The sequence below is a fragment of the Podarcis gaigeae genome (assembly GCF_964106915.1).
Source record: "Podarcis gaigeae genome assembly, chromosome: 3".
Lineage (NCBI taxonomy): Eukaryota > Metazoa > Chordata > Lepidosauria > Squamata > Lacertidae > Podarcis > Podarcis gaigeae.
The window spans coordinates 116,166,085-116,185,607 of record NC_139680.1 but is presented as its reverse complement, the minus strand read 5'-3'; the positions used below and the strand labels follow the sequence as shown (position 1 = coordinate 116,185,607).

The 19,523-nt window shown below is 46.7% G+C and overlaps 1 long non-coding RNA gene across 4 annotated transcripts; it reads left to right on the top strand.

Annotated features, from left to right (window-relative positions):
• Positions 1-6,347: 6,347 nt before the first annotated feature.
• On the top strand, positions 6,348-12,018 carry LOC310842078. Of its 4 annotated transcripts, none has more exons than XR_014562826.1 (3): positions 6,348-6,468; positions 9,499-9,577; positions 11,851-12,018. It is a non-coding gene; the product is annotated as an uncharacterized lncRNA (long non-coding RNA). The 4 variants fall into 4 exon arrangements; XR_014562827.1 differs by lacking the exon at positions 6,348-6,468 and adding an exon at positions 6,490-7,030; XR_014562828.1 differs by lacking the exon at positions 6,348-6,468 and adding an exon at positions 6,491-7,025.
• The last annotated feature ends 7,505 nt before the right edge of the window (positions 12,019-19,523 follow it).

The window sequence follows — 19,523 nt, the reverse complement described above, 5'->3', positions numbered from 1 at the left end:
ACGAAGAGTTGGACACGACTAAACGACTAAACAACAACATGGGGAGAGACTTCTTGTTGGCATGTGTCTCGAGAGGCAATGGAGTGTACCTGCGGGGGTGAAGCCAAACCACTGTGTTAGCAGCATCAAAGTGACCTCCGTGGGATGCAAGCCTGGGCAGTGTGTCTGGAGGCCCTGGGCTACCCAGACGAAGAGACTTCCCCCCCCCATCTCACTGATGTGGTCCAAAGGAAAACAGAACAAGACATTTGGCACCAGCTTGGTTGCAGGAGTTGTAGGAAGGAGGCATAAAAGGCGCCATCCAACTGTTCTAGGGACTCCACTCTGGATCTGTGTAGAGTTTATTCCTTAGCCTATCCTGAAGATACCCCTCAAAGCAACAGAAGTCGAGGGTCAGAGTTCTCCTTTTCCTAGAAGGGCTATGTTCCCGGGTTGACAAGTCCAGGTAGTCCTGCTTCGACTACTGCAATGTGGGGCTACCTTTGAAGGCGACCTGGAAACTACAACTAATCCAGAATGCAGCAGCTAGACTGGTGACTGGGAGCGGCCGCCGAGACCACATAACACTGGTCTTGAAAGACCTACATTGGCTCCCAGTACATTTCTGAGCACAATTCAAAGTGTTGGTGCTGACCTTGAAAGCCTTAAACGCCCTCGGCCCAGTATACCTGAAGGAGCGTCTCTACCCCCATCATTCTGCCTGGACGCTGAGGTCCAGCACTGAGGGCCTTCTGGCAGTTCCCTCACTGCGAGAAGCAAAGCTACAGGGAACCAGGCAGAGGGCCTTCTCGGTGGTGGCGCCCGCCCTGTAAAACGCCCTCCCATCAGATGTCAGGGGAGTTTTTAATGTGTGACGTTTTAATGTATCTTTAATCTTTGTTGGAAGCTGCCCAGAGTGGCTGGGGAAACCCAGGCAAATGAGCGGGGTACAAATAATAAATTGTTATTGTTGTTATTATTATTTGCCCCTCGTTAGAGGGATATACTAAGGACTGCTAAATCATGTTTGTTTTGTTTATTATCACATATACCTCCCACATTTCCTCCAAGGAGTTCAAGGTAACATACCTGGTTCTTCCCCTTTGCATTTTGTCTTCACAACAACCCTGTGAGGTAGGTCAGGCTGAGAGAGTGTGATTGTGTCCCAATGAACTTCCTGGCTGGCTGAGGATTCAAACCCTGCTCTTCCAGCTCCTAGCTTAATGCTCTAACCACTACACCACACTGCCTCTTTCTATGGTGACTATAAACAGAACTTTGCAAGGAAACATATTTGGAATTTGGAAGAGTAAAAAACATTGAAGGGCTGGTTTTCTTTCATACACAGTTTATTTAATGACAACAAAACCACTTATTATTTCCAGATGAAAGTCCACTTTGAGTGCCGTTATGCATAGTTCTCTTGCTGCTTCTCAGGAGGACTTCCTCCAATTTCCTGCGGCTTCTGGATCCTTCTGGGCCATCATCTGCAGCAACGCTGGCGCCCATTGGTGCAGGTGCCAATGGGCCTTTCGTTGTGGAAGCAAAGTCTCCGGCAATGTCCATGGTTGTAGTGGCACTGCAGGCTGTCATAGAGGTCTCCTGGTGCTGTTCAGAGAACCACAGGTTGGAGTAAAACTGAGACCCAACAAGGCAGAAACTCAGCAAAAACCCACTTACAGCGAGACCAGCGTCACTACATAAGAGTTCAGCCTGACCGTGGTACTGGCAAGAGCCAGTGATCTAAACCACTGAGCCTCTTGGGCTTGCCAGTCGGAAGGTCAGTGGTTTGAATCCCCGCAACGGGCTGAGCTCCCGTTGCTCTGGCCCTGCTCCTGCCAACCTAGTAGTTTGAAAGCACACCAGTGCAAATAGATAAATAGGCATCACTGCGGCGGGAAGGTAAATGGCATTTCCGTGCACTCTGGCTTCTGTCACGGTGTCCCGTTGCACCAGAAGCGGTTTAGTGCTGCTGGCCACATGACCCAGAAAGCTGTCTGTGGACAAACACCAGCTCCCTTGGCTCTGTCCCTGCTCCTGCCAACCTAGTAGTTTGAAAGCACACCAGTGCAAATAGATAAATAGGCACCACTGCGAAGGGAAGGTAAATGGCATTTCCGTGCACTCTGGCTTCCGTCACGGTGTCCCGTTGCACCAGAAGCGGTTTAGTGCTGCTGGCCACATGACCCAGAAAGCTGTCTGTGGACAAACACCAGCTCCCTTGGCCTGGAAGCGAGGTCACCTTTGACTGGACTTAACCATCCAGGGGTCCTTTACCTTACCTTTACCTGGGGACGCGGGTGGCGCTGTGGTCTAAACCACAGAGCCTAGGGCTTGCCGATCAGAAGGTCGGGGGTTCGAATCCCCGCGACGGGGTGAGCTCCCGTTGCTCGGTCTCAGCTCCTGCCAACCTAGCAGGTCGAAAGCACGTCAAGTGCAAATAGAGAACTAGGTACTGCTCTGGCAGGAAGGTAAACAGCGTTTCTGTGCACTGCTCTGCTTCGCCAGAAGCGGCTTAGTCATGCTGGCCACATGACCTGGAAGCTGTATGCCGGCTCCTTTGGCCAATAAAGCGAGATGAGCGCCGCAACCCTAGAGTTGGTATTGACTAGACCTAAAGGTCAGCAGTCCTTTTACCTTATAAAGCGAAAAACAACTCCAGATAAGGTGCAAGAAGGGTTCTGCATGTGCAGTAAAAAGAAAAGGAAAAAAAAGGGGTGGGGGCTGAGTATGAGTTTCCAAGGGCTGTATCTCACCAAGAGATGGTGAGGTGAAGGGATGGCAGAAGGTGGCCTCTGCTGCACCCCTACCTAGCTCAGTCCCGTCTACACTGACGGCAGCGGCTGTCCAGGTATTCAGACAGGTGTCTCTCCTAGTCCTACCTGGAAATGCCATTGGAAATTGAAGCTGGGCTTTCTCCCTGCAGAGTCGATGCTCCACCCCTGATCCACAGCCCTTCCTTTTGTCCCTTTTGTCCCTGGAAGTCAAAAGCAGCTGAGCAGCGCTTCTGATCTGTTTCGCCCTGTTGCCTCAGTTTCTCACCTGCAGCAGACTGGCAGAGGAAGAGGAGAAGGACACACAGGAAGTAAAGCATCTTCATGACGCCTTTGGGTCCGCGAGCGGAGGCTTCGGAGGAGAGGAGTCCTGTGCAGCGAAGCTTTCCTGGCTCAGGAAGAGAGTGAGCCGAACAATCTGTGTGTTTACAGAGGGTTAGCAGGCTTGGGAAACATCCCCAAGGGTGGGCCAGGAAGCAGGCCAATGCAGTAGCCCAACCCAACTGAGACTGGCACAAATGTAACCTTTTGGGATGCAATATCACCATTAGATAACGGCCTATAAGGCTGGCTGCAGACCAAGGGAGGTGTGTTCTTAGCAAACTGGAGCAGATCCATCCTTTTGATGCAAGACTTTCCTCTTCTTCTGGCCAAGTTGTTCCCTCAAGCGGAATTCTGTCGGGATTCTGCAGCTGAGCAATGATGCAACATGAAAATTGGCAATGATACTTTTTTTTAAAAAAAGGTGGATCAGGAAATTCCACCTTTAAGAAATAAAGAAGAGGTGAGGGGGGCAGGAGTGCAAGTGAAATAATACAAACAAATTATAACAACAACAACAACAACAACAACAACAAATTTTATTTACTGTATTTTTTGCTCTATAAGACTCACTTTTTCCCTCCTAAAAAATAAGGGGAAATGTGTGTGCGTCTTATGGAGCGAATGCAGGCTGCGCAGCTATCCCAGAAGCCAGAACAGCAAGAGGGATCACTGCTTTCACTGCACAGTGATCCCTCTTGCTGTTCTGGCTTCTGAGATTCAGAATATTTTCCCCCTTGTTTTCCTCCTCCAAAAACTAGGTGCGTCTTGTGGTCTGGTGCGTCTTATAGAGCGAAAAATACAGTATATCCCGCCCTCCCCAGCCGAAGCCAGGTTCAGAGCGGCTAACAACAGTAAAACGATAAAACATTCTAAAATCATTTCATTATAAAATTAATTCCAATCAAATTAATGGCAACCATTGGGCTAGAGGTTCTGTGAGGATTGCCAAAGGAGGGCAAGGTAGTGTTGTAAACAAAATCTGCCCTTTTCCCCTTATGCGGTATTCAAGAGCCCATATAGAGTCCTTACATAGGTTCCCTATTGGTAGGAGAAAAATACAGAGGCCAACCAGAGAATATTGAGAAGCAAAGCAGCTAGTAAGCCTGATCTTTATTGATCTGTTGCAACAGGGTGCTCCCCTCACCCACAGGAAAGGAGGAGGAACCCAGAACAAAGGTCTGCCTGCCCTTATACAGACATTTCAAATTCCCTGCCCTGGAGCTCCAGACCATCCCTCCATACATCATACATACATCACAGAAGAGGCGGTCTACAGCAGAAATCTGAGAGCCAGTGTGGTGTAGTGGTTAAGAGCGGTGGTCTCGTAATCTGGTGAACTGGGTTCGCTTCCCCGCTCCACCACATGCAGCTGCTGGGTGACCTTGGGCTAGTCACACTTCTCTGAAGTCTCTCAGGTCCACTCACCTCACAGAGTGTTTGTTGTGGGGGAGGAAGGGAAAGGAGAATGTTAGCCGCTTTGAGACTCCTTTGGGTAGTGATAAAGCGGGATACCAAATCCAAACTCTTCTTCTTCTGCATTATTTATCTCGTCTGACAGGTTACCTGTTAATGCTCACTTGATTGGATACCCTGGGGAGCCTGACCAGGCTTTTGTTATGATAAATACTTAGTTCCTGAGCCAGGTCACAGGCTCACCCTATTCAAAGACATACCCTTAAGACAGACATACCCTTAAGACAGGATTTGTGAAGGAAAACACAATGAGGAGGCTTTTCCATTTTCCTTTGAACTTGCAGAGAAAACATTTGGTCAGTTTGGGAATCAAAAATGGTTTCAGGTCGGTCTTCCTGTGCTGATCTATGTACATGCTTGGTTGGTACATTTATGAACATTTATTATAATTCTAAGACCTTAAAATTCTTATCACAACAGCAGAATTCTTTTTTAAAAAATAGTTTTTATTGGTTTTTCAATATATACATCCTTTATGAAATATCTCTCCAACAATTTTCCATTTTTTTCTGCCGCCCTCCCCTGGACCTCCCTCATACTTCCACTTTGTTTTACTTTCACTTTATTCATCCTGCGTATTATTTCCCCAATTAATCCCTAATACCTTTACAGCTATTTTTATTATTATTATATACATTTGTGAATGTTTACTCAAACCCTGCCGATGAGTCCAACTCTTCATGTTGTCTCTTCGCATATATTGCAAATGGTTCCCATTCTCTTTTAAAGTCTTTGCTGTCCCTTTCATGTAGTTTATCCGTTAATTTTGCTAATTCTGCATATTCTACAAGATAACAGAATTCTGTTCAATGGGCAGAATGGTGTTTCCGGAGAGGTTCCCTGCTTGATGCCACAAATACCATGTGCCGTTAGTTGCACAGTGCAATGCCCTATCTGATAACAGGCACAAGGAGTTCTTTTCTCCCCGTGTGACGTCGCTGAGAGTAGATAAGAATGCACCACAATCTCCTGCTTAACTGGACCAAAGGTCTCTGTAGGTCTCTCTACCGTCTGTTTGAACTGGCAGCCAGTGAGGTCCTCGCTCACATTGTTGCAGGAATTTATGTATAGGTTGGTGGGGGGGGTAGCCCCTCCAGCAGATATCATGCACATGCAGCCCATTACCAAAATCAGCACAATCACTTTTGTGACTTTTGTGATTTGTCCCCACAAAACACTTCATCACAGTTTCTTCCTATCTGTTCCAAGGGCCTCTGCTGCAGAATACCAAATGTAAGAATTCACCGATAAATGTATCTATGTACTGGCTCACTGGGGAAACTTCAGAAATTCATATAGACATGGGATACAGTGGTACCTCTGGATGCCAACTGGATCCGTTCTGGAGCCCCGTTCGCATCCTGAAGCGAACGCAATCTGCGTCTCTGCGTGCGCGGGTCGCGATTCGCCGCTTCCGCGTATGCGTGTAACGTCATTTTGAGCGTCTGTGCATGCACAAGCGGCGAAACCTGGAAGTAACGGAGCACGTTACCGTGGAGCGTCACCTGAAAAGGCTCAACCTGAAGCACATTTAACCCGAGGTATGACTGTATAGACAAATTCATATAGACACTCTGCCTGAGTGATAATTTCATAGCGGACACAATGGCTTGCTCCATATTTCATAATTCCTCATAGCAATCCTACCTGACCCCCACACTCTGGATATATGCACCCCTATAGGCTTTTTTGGGGGGGGCAGACCCTTCTAAGTTCCTGAGTCCACAAATAAGCAATGGCCCACACTGGAATTTCCCACACCCCACATGGAAATCCCCTCCATGAAAAAGCATCTCAGTTCAGCTTGCTCCCTGGAGAAACTTGGCTCCCTTGACCTCCCTATTATGACCTAATAGAACTCACCATTGCTGAGAAGCAGCCGGCCACCCAGGAAGGAGCCCTGAAACTTTTCCTACAGGCAAGGAGTTGCTTCCCTTCTTTACACTGCCCCCCCCCCCCGCCCAGTACAAATGCCTTTCGCTCTGCCGCTTCTCCCTTCCTGCCCCTTAGGCCCAGGCTTCCTGCCCCCAAACACTTTTGCGACGTCCCCTCTTTCTCTTCTCATCCCACGTCCTTCAAACTCCTCCTGGAAACCATTGTGTCTGAGAATATTTCAGCCTTGGGAGCCAAAATGGAGTCCTCTATCTGTTCTTGGGCTCCAGATACCTTTACTCCAACGGCCAAAGAGCGATGGAGTACACTACCTGGGCTGCCCCTGTTTAGACCTTGTTCTTGGCAGACATAAGGCTTGAGCTCAAGTATCGCTGCTTGGTCCAGCCCATCCACCGCTACTTTTCCTCACTTCTCTCTTTCCTTCCATACCTCAGCTCCTGTTGTTGCTGACTTGATTTATTGCCCGCCCTCTCTTGAAATACCAACATTAGCGGAGCGGCAGACAAAAATGGCTGAATATGTGGAATTAGCAAAACTGACCCACAGAATCCGTAACCAAGAAGAAACAAAGCTCAGACATGGGTGGTGTAAATTTGTGGAGTATATACGTCATAATTGCAGAAGTTTAAAGACTGTAGTAGGATTAAAATCTTATGGTGTGAATAGGATGTTATTAAGAATCTGTGATAAATGAAAGGTAAATATGAAAACCTGTTGAAGGGAGGGATGGAAGTCAGTGCTTGATAGAGCATTGAGAAAATACATTAGTGTATTTATTTTGTTTTGTTTGTGTTAAAATTCAATAAAAAGCCTTAAAAAAAAAGATTTCCTCCCCTCAACCCCTAAGATCAGGGTGGATCACAGCAATTTGAAATGCAACATTAAAAAGTATTAGTATTACTAATTCTAATTCTAATTCTTTTATTGTTTTTATGCCACTCATCTGACCGGGTTTCTCCCAGCCGCTTTGGGAGGCTTCCAACATATATAAAAGCATAACAAAACATTGAGCATTAAAAAACTTTCTCATATGGTGGAACCTCAGTTGTCGAACGCAATCCGTTCTGGAAGACCGTTCGACAACCAAGGCGCAATTGCCGGTCAGCAAAACCCATTGAAAAACTAGAGAAATGCACCTCAGAAGTCGTTCAACTTCTGAGGCGCGTTCAAAAACGGAAGCATTCACTTCAGGGTTGCCAGCGCTCGAAAGCCGAAATGTTTGACTTCTGAAGCATTCGCCAACCGAGGTTCCACTGTACATGCCAGCTTTCAGATGTTGTATAGTTGTATAGTTACCATACTTACCTCCTTGGCTTGGGTGGTTGCGTAACTCCTTGCCTTCCAACATTTCTCCAATGAAAATAGGGACGTCCTAAGGACGCGGGTTAAACCACAGAGCCTAGGACTTGCCGATCAGAAGGTTCGTGGTTCAAATCCCCGCGACGGGGTGAGCTCCTGTTGCTCGGTCCCTGCTCCTGCCCACCTAGCAGTTCGAAAGCACATCAAAGTGCAAGATGATAAATAGGTCCCACTCTGGCGGGAAGGTAAACGGCGTTTCCGTGCGCTGCTCTGGTTCACCAGAAGCAGCTTAGCCATGCTGGATACATGACCCGGAAGCTGTACGCCGGCTCCCTCGGCCAATAAAGCGAGATGAGCATTGCAACCCCAGAGTCGGCCACGACTGGACTTAATGGTCAGGGGTCCCTTTACCTTTAAGGAAAAGCAGGACATTCTGGGATCTAATCAGAAACCGGGACGGCTTCTGTAAATCTGGGACTGTCCCTGGAAAACAGGGACACTTTGGAGGGTCTGCTGTTCTTATGTAGTTTCCATTAGAGTTACAGCTTATACTGTTCGTATAAAATGCCCTTCAGCTGGATAGCTCAGTTGCTTAGAGCGTGGTGCTGATGATGCCAAGGTTGCAGGTTTGATCCCCGTATGGGACAGCTGTGTATTTCTGCATTGCTTGTGGTCGGACTAGATCAGTGTTTTTCAACCTTTTTTGGGCAAAGGCACACTTGTTTCATGAAAAAAATCACGAGGCACACCACCATTAGAAAATGTTAAAAAATTTAACTCTGTGCCTATATTGACTATATATAAAGTAATTCTCTTGAGTAGGAATCAAATTTTTCCCACGGCACACCAGGCAACATCTCGCGGCACACTAGTGTGCCACGGAACAGTGGTTGAAAAACACTGGACTAGATGATCCTCAGGGTCCCTTCCGGATAGTTTTATGATCCTGTGATTACTCTACAAAATTGAAACAGTTTGTTGGCTCTTCCCTGCCTGCTTGCTTTATTTGTTTTCCCCTGCAGAACTGCCTCATAATTTGCCATCTGTCTGCATAATAAAGGCACTCAGGGGCAAATATTTTTGCAGTGGAAGAGATCATGGAGAGCTTGCTTATTTCTAGACAGACTCCTCCGCACAAGCCTAGTTTTCTCAAAGAGCTATTCATATACCTATAGGACCGCCTCTCCTGGTATGCCCTGCGGAGGACCGTAAGGTCCACAAATGACAACACTTTGGAAGTCCCAGGTCGCAAGGTGGTTAGATTGGTCTCAACCATGGCCAGGGCCTTTTCAGTACTGGCCCCGACTTGGTGGAACGCTCTGTCACAAGAGACTAGGGCCCTGCAGGACTTGACACCTTTCTTCGGGGCCTGCAAGACAGAGCTGTTCCGCCTGGCCTTTGGTTTGGACTCAGCCTGACCCTTATGTTTCCCTCCCCTTACGGTTTTGATCTATGGACTACTTTTAAAATGAGGCTGCATTTTAAATTGCATTTTAACCTGTATTTTAAATTGGTCCCCCCCATTATGTTTTTATTGTAATTTTACTGGTGTTAGCTGCCCTGAGCCTGGCTCTGGCCGGGGAGGGCAGGGTATTATTATTATTATTATTATTAATAATAATAATAATAATAATAATTACTATTAATGCTGCAGAATAAGCAGCACTGTCAAATAAGAAGCATTGGCAAATTGTGCTCTTTTTCAGCTCCGGACCTTAGTGCTCTGAATTTCTCTTTTGCTTCTTGTCTTTTTCAGATTACATCCCAGCCAACTGCCATGAAGATTTTTTGCCTTGTCTTTGCTGGACTGTTCTTGGTCTTCCTGCCTAATTCAGGTAAAAACGGCCACTGACTAACGACCAATCAGATCATTGCACTATGAGGGAAGAAATTCAACCCTGTTTTTGCATGGAAAGGCAAAATTATCTGCTTCACACTTTCCCAATTAACATGCAGACTGAAACACAGCTATCCTTTGAAATTATCTGAATTTTGCAATGCAGTTCCCCAGCCAAAATGCATCTCACAGGGTTGTGTGTGCGTATAAATGCAAACTTTAGTAAAAATAACATGCAAAAAATATTTATATTTGTGGAAATGGCTTTGCAGGGCATGTGTATGTTTGAGGAAATTGCATACCAAAAAATGTACACTGGGATAAATTTCCACTTAGATCCTGGCAAATTTTAATGAGGACCTTAAAAAACAACAACTTGAACTTGGGTTACGAACTTAATGCATTCCGGAGGTCTGTTCTTAACCTGAAACCGTTCTTAACCTGAGGTACCACTTTAGCTAATGGGGCCTCCCACTGCTGCTGTGCCCATTCTCATCCTGGGTCAAAGTTCTTAACCCGAGGTACTACTTCTGGATTAGCGGAGTTTGTAACCCGAAGTGTTTGTAACCCAAGGTACCACTGTACTTTGTCTTTCTAACTACCAGCAAGTTGAGGGTCTAGCACAGAGCCACTTCCTTTGTTAGCTTAATGGCTCACACTTTTAGAGGGTCATTATAGCACCAGGAAGCTAGCCTGGCTGTTCCAGGAATCAAATCCATGCTGGACCCAGGAATTAAAAGGGACTCAGGCATATAGCTTACCTCCCAACTCATGTTGTTGTTGTTGTTTAGTCGTTTAGTCGTGTCCGACTCTTTGTGACCCCATAGACCAGAGCACGCCAGGCACTCCTGTCTTCCACGGCCTCCCGCAGTTTGGTCAAACTCATGCTGGTAGCTTCAAGAACACTGTCCAACCATCTCGTCCTGTGTCGTCCCCTTCTCCTTGTGCCCTCCATCTTTGCCAACATCAGGGTCTTTCCCAGGGAGTCTTCTCTTCTCATGAGGTGGCCAAAGTATTGGAGCCTCAGCTTCAGGATCTCTCCTTCCAGTGAGCACTCAGGGCTGATTTCCTTCAGAATGGAGAGGTTTGATCTTCCAGCAGTCCATGGGACTCTCAAGAGTCTCCTCCACCACCAGAATTCAAAAGCATCCATTCTTCGGCGATCAGCCTCCTTTATGGTCCAGCTCTCACTTCCATACATCACTACTGGGAAAACCATAGCTTTAATTATACAGACTCCCCAACTGGTCAGGGGTTCCCCTTTTATACTGCTCAGGCCAATGACCTCCACCTTTTGGTAGCAGATTGCCAGGGTTCTGAGCACATTCTGAGCTGAGGAATCTCACAGCTCACATCGAAATCATACGTTTAAAGTATGTTTAAAGCACATCTTTCCCTGCAGAAGGCTGCACACACACTATAAAGGACATGGCTTCCCGCAAAGACTTCTGAGAATCATGGCTGATTACAGATCCTAGAATTCTTTGGCGGAAGCTGTGTGCTATAAATCTTTGGCATGACCGCAGTCTTTTTAATCCAGTGGTCTACTCCTCCTTAGCTTTTCTCATTTCATCAGCTGGGAAACGTCATTTTGCCATTAAGCAACTTTGGAGTCAGAAACCCCTGGCGATCTCCCATTTCCCCACCACTGGTGTAGAAGACACACTCCTCCTCCCTCCACACACCCCTTTCCTTGCGTGACATGTCTTAGAATGCAAACCTACAGGCAGGAACTGGTTTTTGTAAGCCAGCCTGGGAGCCTTTTTGTTATGTACTGAGTAGAATAGGATCCAAAATGCAGCAGTCTGATTGGTCCTAGAACAATAGGACCCAGAATGCAGCAGTCTGATTGGTCCACAGGAGCCACCCAATCCAGCTCCAGGTGGAAGGGAATCCGCAACCTGATTGGCCTACAGGAGAATCCCGGAATTAGCCAATCACATGGGGCCCATTGTGTAAATAATGTATATAAAGCAGACATTTCGGGGGAACTGGCATTCCTCCTTACCACTATGAGCTGAATAAAGAGCATGAAATCCACTCTTGACTCCACATATATGTCACTTTTTGGCTGCAGAGGAGGGTAAAAATTCTGCGAGAAAGGAAAGCAATGAAGTAAAGCAAACACATCCAACATCTTTAATAGTTGTGTGTAGATTTCGTGCAAGCCTCGGCGGCTGAAAGCCCTTCTCCTACACAGCTAAACTTAAGGTGCGGGATCCTTTCCCTCTCTTGCCACCCTAGTGACGCTCCTCTTCCCTCCACTTGTAGGCATAGCAGACTTTGTCACCCTGGGCTGCTTCGTCCGAGGCGGGAAATGCGAAACGGACATTTGCAAAGAAAACGAAGAACAGATTGGAAACTGCTCCAGAACTGAAAAATTGTGCTGTAAGAAACCAAAATAAACGGTGTCTCCTGGATCCCAGGGGACTTCCTTTACCTGGAGATGTGGGCATCAGATCCGCACACTGAAAGATCAGTGAGGAGGAGGAGGAGGAGGAAGCCTTGGTTGAGCTGACTGCTTATGGGTGGCTGGAAAACCGACACGGAGTCACAATGTTCTCCTGATTGCTGGAGATTTCTCTCCAGCATGTGGAATGCTACCCCCACCACAGTTCTGCTTGTGAAAATTTGTCAAACGAAAATTGGGCAGGCCTCCATCGGATTATACCTTACGGATTAATTGCGTAAATTATACCTTAGGCAAAGTGCTGGTGGAGCGGGGAGGGTGATGAGGCTTTACCCTGCTAGCCAGGGTGTTACGGAAAAATCTAGGTGCGAGGCTGCTCAGTCACCCAGCTGGTCGGGCAGAGCCCGTGGGTCCCCGCGGAATAAAGGAAGGAGTCCAGCCACCAACCGGAGCAAATAGCTGTAGGCCAAAGTTTATTGTGCAACAGGTTCAAAGAGGAATTTTGAACCCCGGGGATGGGGTGACAAGGACTTTTAAAACTTTCCCACTGTATCCCAGAATACAGTTCGTACAGCATCATTGCTACATCACTGACATGTCACAAAAGGGGCTTACACTAGTTTAACCTTGGCAAACATGTCCAGACAAGTCCTTGGAACAAGATTAGCATAAGCAGACATGGCAGGGCAAGACTCAGGTATAGGATTAGCATAGGCAACCATCTCTGAAGTCACACCACCCAAAGTACAATAGAACTACCTTTGCATGTCTGGCCCCTGGGCAAGTCTGGCGATGGGATTAAGCTTTCCTTGGCCAACAATTAGCTCAGCAATTGTCACCTCTGGTAACTTCCTGGAGTCCCTTTCAATGGGAAAATAGCTTTGGAATGGAGGAAACTGGCAAAGGAGTTTTCAAAGCTAGGTAACTTCCCTGAGCTGTCAAGTTGAAAGGATACATTCAGGCATAATATTTGTAACATTTAACTTTAAAGATGTGCCTCCCCTAAATTTCCGTAACACAGGGATTCCCTCTAACCAATGAATTCCCTGCTCCAGTTTTGTGGAATTTCCAGAGAAGAGATCACAGCCGCACCATGCATGTAAAATACCGGGCTTCCTCCAACGAATCCTGGGAACCGTAGAACAAAGCTGCAATTCCCAGCACCCTTAACAAACTGCAGTTCCCAGGGAGCTGTGTGCCTTAAATGTACAGTGTAGCTGTGACCAGACTTTTCTCCCAGTCTCCTGTCTGGCAGGAGATGGCAACTGAGGACACCGATCGCATTTGACCCTAGATGTGTGTTTGTTGCATAAGCTGTTTGCTGATAGCTGTTGGTCTCCAGCTACGAAAGTCTGTATTTGCCTTACAAAGGTATAGTTCCTACCCGAACATAACCCACTCCTGCCTCCCATATCAGCAGCCCACTGGCAGGCAAGGCGGCAACAGTTTAAAGCAACAAAACAGAGAAAGGGGAGGTGAAGGGGCAGGGAGAGAAGGAGGAACTCCAGCAAACCACAGGCTAAATCTGCAATGGGGCAGTTCTTCTTCCAAGAGCCCATTAGTCATTTTGTCCTTGAGGCTTTAGTTGAGATTCATTCCTGCATTGCAGAGGGCTGGACTAGATGGCCCTTGAAGGTACCTTCCAACTTTACGATTCTATGATTCCTACTCGCCCCCAGCTGAGCTATTTTGCCTGACTTAGCAGTGTAATGTGAATTTTAGGGTCTTAGATACATAATAAACGTTCATAAATGTACCAAGCAAACACGTTCATAAATATATAAACCACATGTCTTAAGCAGCACAGGAAGACAGTCCTGAAACCATTTTGATTCCCAAGCTGACCAAATGTTTCTCTGCAAGGAGGGAGGAGGTGAAAAAAAAACCACCTTCCTTGTTTCAGAAATTTAGTAATCACCATTTCATAGGGTGACAGACTACCAGGAAAGGGAATCAGATAAGGCATTATCAGATAACCTGGCAGACAGGAAAAAGAACAACATTCAAATTTCTGTTGTAGACCACCTTTTCTGTGATGTAGGTAAGATGTTTGTGGGGGGTGGTCTTGGGTTACACCCCTTCTGTGATGGATGTATGATGGATGGACTCTATACAGGCTCCTGGATACGCCATAAGGGGAAAAGGGCAGATTTTGTTTACAACAGCAGGATGAGCTAAGGGCTTCAGAACACGCTTGTGTTGACATATTCCCAAAAGTGAAAACCCAATTCAGCAAAAATCCACCATTTTTGCAGCCCGATTCCCAGAATTATATGGACGTATGGCAGCCCTATGTCCACTGTGAAATTGCTTTCAATGATATCTGATTGTCACCTGCATTTCATCAAGAGACAGTTGGGGAGTGTTGGGACTAGGACCCAGGAGGCCAAGGTTCTTCTATTATTATTATTATTATTATTATTATTATTATTATTATTATTATTAATTTATTCAATTTATAATAATAATTTATTCAATTTATTCAATTTATCAAAATATCCTAGGGCGGTGTATAACAAATACCGAATGAGCCATGAAGTTTGCTGGGTTAGCTTGAGCTACTCACTGTCTCTCAGCTGACCCTACCTTACAGGGTTGTCGTTCACCACCTTGGAAGAAAGGTGGGAGATAAATATAATAATGAATAACGCTGTTTGCAGTCCACCTTCCAAAACCTTTGATCCAGAGGCTTTATCTGAAGGGCTGTCAGCTCCTCTAGGGTGCAGTTTGTAGAATATGTACCCAGTGTAAGTTCTCTCTCTGATCTGACCCTTTGTGTCAAAGATAAATTATTATCCCCCCAAAAAATAAGCTTTAAAGCTTTACTTGCAAAAACTTGGTTTAAGCGTTATGAAAAAAAATGAGCAATACGTTGTCTCGGTTATACATTTCTATTCTTGCATGTGCTGATTCTAGCATAAGGCTCAAGAACACGTATTTGCCCAAAAACAGACTTTTCAGCTAAAAATCCAAGAGTTTCTTTCTTTTTCCACCTTGCTGCATCTTGACCAAAGCCCAGGGAGATCTGTGTGCATTTGCAAAACTTAACTGGTGATTCTGAGTTGTGTGGGCTACTTCATTAACATAAGTAAACACTCCAAAACACACACACTGTGGCTCAGTCATAAAACTTACCCGTCCCCACTTTTGCAATGGAAAAATACAAGTCTTTAGCCATTTGCTCACACATTCTTTGCAGTAACTTAAATACAGTACAATTACAGTTGCACACCATTCTATGTAACTGCTAAATAATTGCAATGCAATTCCAATCTTCCAATCTCCTGAGATGCTGCCTGCGCTCTGTCTCAACAGACTGTGTTATAGACATAGCTGTCAACTTACAGATTTGAAAATAAGGGACCAGCAGCCTTGAAAATAAGGGACCAGCAGCCAAAATAAGGGACCTGCAGCCTCACCTGTTCCAGGCACTCCAGTCTTCCTGTCCTCCTGCAGTCTGGTCAAACTCATGCTGGTAGCTTCGAGAACACTGTCCAACCAACTTTGTAACCAGAGGTTGAACTGAATAGAATCTGAATCACATGCACCACAAGGCTTACGCAGCCTCAACTTAAGATGGCTCCCTGGCCTGGCTTTGCACTGCAAAGTTTGCAGCAGCACGTGCAACAAAATGGCGTCCAGCATTCAAAAAACCTCTCAGCTTGCATTAACTAGCCACACACAAGGCATGCAAGCTCCACCTCCTAGTCGTTCTTAGACTTCTTATTGGGTGAGCAACACAGCCAAGCAACACAGTTGGAGCCTCCCTCCTCCCTGGCCGGCAGGGAGGGAGGGAGAGGAGCTGCCTCCTTTGAAATTTAAGAGACATCATTTAAGGGACATTTAAGGGACATCCATCAATAAGGGACAGCAGTGGGACATGGCGCTGGAATAAGGGACTGTCCCTTCAAATAAGGGACACTTGACAGCTATGGTTATAGGTTTGCGGTAAACCCTAGAAATCAATAAATGCTAGGATTTGGGTTATTTGTGATATGAAGGGAGAGAATGCAATCTGCAAAGGAATTCCTGCGCTAGCTCATGCAAAACAACTGGGCTGAGCTATGGCTATCAAAAGAACAATGGAAGGACATTAACAATACAGGAGAACTCCTTCCCAGGTGTGAACAGAGACTGGGGATTTGGAAGGTTGCCAGGGGAACTCCTGTGGGGTGGGGGCAAGGGTTGCTGGAGGGAAGAAGGAGGAAGAAGAGCTGAGATCCATCTTGGGCAGGCAGGCAGAAGGATGCCTGTGCTGTTGCCTCTTAAACCGGCCATACCGTAAGATCTGGACTCCCTCCATGCAGATTGAAGGTGCAAATAAGTGAATAAACCATATTTCTTCAAGCATTACAGTCTCTGCCTTGTCTTCCATTCTCCAAAGGGAAACAGACCCTTTGTGGGTGCCTGGGACTCCCTGGGCTCTTGTGAGACTGTCTCACCAGAGTGGTGCATGCTCTAGTTATCTCCCGCTTGGACTACTGCAATGCGCGCTACTTGGGGTTACCTTTGAAGGTGACCCAGAAACTGCAATTAATCCAGAATGCAGCAGCTAGACTGGTGACTGGGAGTGGCTGCCGAGACCACATAACACCAGTCTTGAAAGACCTACACTGGCTCTCAGTACGTTTCCGAGCACAATTCAAAGTGTTGGTGCTGACCTTTAAAGCCCTAAACGGCCTCGGTCCAGTATACCTGAAGGAGCGTCTCCACCTCCATCGTTCTGCCCGAACCCTGAAGTCCAGCTCTGAGGGCCTTCTGGAGGTTCCCTCACTGCAAGAAGCCATGTTACAGGGAACCAGGTGGAGGGCCTTCTCAGTAGTGGCACCTGCCCTGTGGAACGCACTCCCACCAGATGTCAAAGAGAAAAATAACTACCAAACTTTTAGAAGACCTCTGAAGAGGGAAGCTTTTAATGTTTAATAGGTTATTGTATTTTAGTGTTCTGTTGGAAGCCACCCAGAGTGGCTGGGGAAACCCAGCCAGATGGGCGGGGTATAAACAATTAATAATAATAATAATAATAATAATAATAATAATAATAATAATAATAATTGCCACTGCTCGGCAGCGAGAGGGGCAGACACCCAACTTTTGTAAAAATACTCTTTGCTGCCCACCTAATAAATCACATTGTATCAGGTGTCCCTGCAGATGGTGAATGGATCACCGGAGCCGGAGCCCGGAGCTGGTCAGCAATAACTCACAAGGTGTCAGTGAAATTAACTCTTTATTCAAAGAAACCGAAACAGTGCAGGCCTAGTGGTCACAGCAACTCTTCCCAGTCATGTCTTGCTTGTGGGTTTCCTCTAGGTTGGCCTGATCCAGCAGGGCTCATCTTTAACTTCTGATGACTGGTCCAAAGGAACACTCGTCAAAGGAAACAATTTGTCATGCTTTCCCATCTTTAACATCTTGTGCAGTTTGGAGATATAATTTGGGAAGTGCTACTTGCTACCAATTAGAGGAGATTGCACAGAACATCTCCAAAAGGAGCCACTTCCTGTGTTTCCTCAGAGCTCTTGTATTTCTTGGGCAAAATTCTGCAGCATATAATTACTGGTTCGAAACAAAACCCGCCGCTTGGGATTTCATCCTCAGAGCAGTATCCCACTCTGCAGTTATGGTGCAGAGAGTCGCAGCCTGGCTTTTCGTCTTGAATTATCCCTGCGGGGAAGAAAAAAGAGGCTCACCAGTTTAGGAAACAACAGCCCATGCTGGTCGCTCAGAATGACTCACGAGCAAGGCGAAAGGAATTCCAGAAAAGCGGCTGTATTGGTCTGTTGCAGAAAAAGCCATGGAAATTCTTCAAGGTTTAGGTGGGGTGGGGTGGGTGGTTAATGTAGACAATAGCCTACTTTTCAAGATGCATGGAGAACTTTAAGATAATCCATTCATTAAGACCGTTCGTGGGGTCCAGGCACACAACGAAAATTGCATTCTTCAAGTGATCTAGGAGACTGAATCGCCAATCAGAAAGCTAGTCCTGGACCAATAGCCTGACACAGAATAAGGCATATGCTAGCTCTGCAATAGGGACGCAGATGGCGCTGTGAGTTAAACCACAGAGCCTAGGACTTGCCGATCAGAAGGTCGGTGGTTCAAACCCCTGCAACAGGATGAGCTCCGGTTGCTCGGTCCCTGCTCCTGCGAACCTAGCAGTTCAAAACCACGTCAAAGTGCAAGTAGATAAATAGGTACCGCTCTGGCGGGAAGGTAAATGGCGTTTCTGTGCGCTGCTCTGGTTTGCCAGAAGCGGCTTAGTCATGCTGGCCACATGACCTGGAAGCTGCACGCTGGCTCCATCGGCCAATAAAGCGAGATGAGCGCCACAACCCCAGAGTCGGTCACGACTGGACCTAATGGTCAGGGGTCCCTTTACCTTTACCTTAGCTCTGCAATAGAAAAAATAGGGTTTGATGCACTAGAGGAGAGTGCAGGGCTTCCCAAGTGACTATGTCCCTATCCAGTGTTAAAGACAGGACCTCTTTATCACCTCCCGTCAACATAAGTGTGAATGCACTCACAGAAGGATAGGGAATCAAAATATGCACACATGCATCACGCATGTGTCAATCACCCATCCTCAGAGGATTGGTCCTAGCCTGATTTATGTCACCTCTCCAGGACATTTTGGAAGATCTCACCTGGAACAGCCAGAGTGACAGAGATAAGATGATGAAGTAGCAGCAGCAAGAACACAGATGTCTGCATAGCGATGGCAACCCAGCCGTCTGACATGGGAAAAATCCAAAGTAACAGATGTCTGGGTTCACTGAGAAATGCTTACCAGAAGCTCAGAGAGAGAGAAAGCGTGTGTGTGTGTGTGTGTGTGTGTGTGTGTGAGAGAGAGAGAGAGAGAGAGAGAGAGAAGAAGCAGTAGCGATGAAAAAGTTCTCTTGTTTCTCTGCTCCTCTCACCTTCTGGGTCATTTTGACCCAGGGGGAATTCCTCAAACTCTGTAGAAGAGCTGGCAAAAGCTTGACTTCAAACAGCAGCCACCTGAATGATGGAAGCCCAGGTGTTTGGTGACACTTTCAATAGCCAGAGATCACTTTGTTCCTGTGGCTTGGAGCCCAGGAGAAACTCTTCTCCCTTTACATCAGGTTTCGATTGTAACCAGGAAATGGGGCAAACTGTGTCAAAAGCAGCTGAACCAAAAACCTGGCTTAAGGTTGCCTGCCTGCTTCTGTCTTTTCTCGGGATAATCTTTATGTTGGAAGAGAGGGTCACCGGAAACTGGTGTTTTGTTGTAGGCGTATTCTGCAACATGCTCTTGGCACGATCAGTCAGGGCCGGCCCTATAATGAGGCAGAGTGAGGCGGTTTTCTCAGGCAGCCTACACTAGCCTGCTAGTGGAATGGAAGGTCCCATCCTTTGACCTGTTTCTCTCTGGTCGGGGACAGAGGGTGGCGCTTGGGGGGAATTGTCATCGCACCACTCCTTGGTGTGTGGAATGCCCCAGGGTGCGATTCTCTCCCCGATGCTTTTTAACATCTTTATGCGCCCCCTCGCCCAGCTTGTCCGGAGTTTT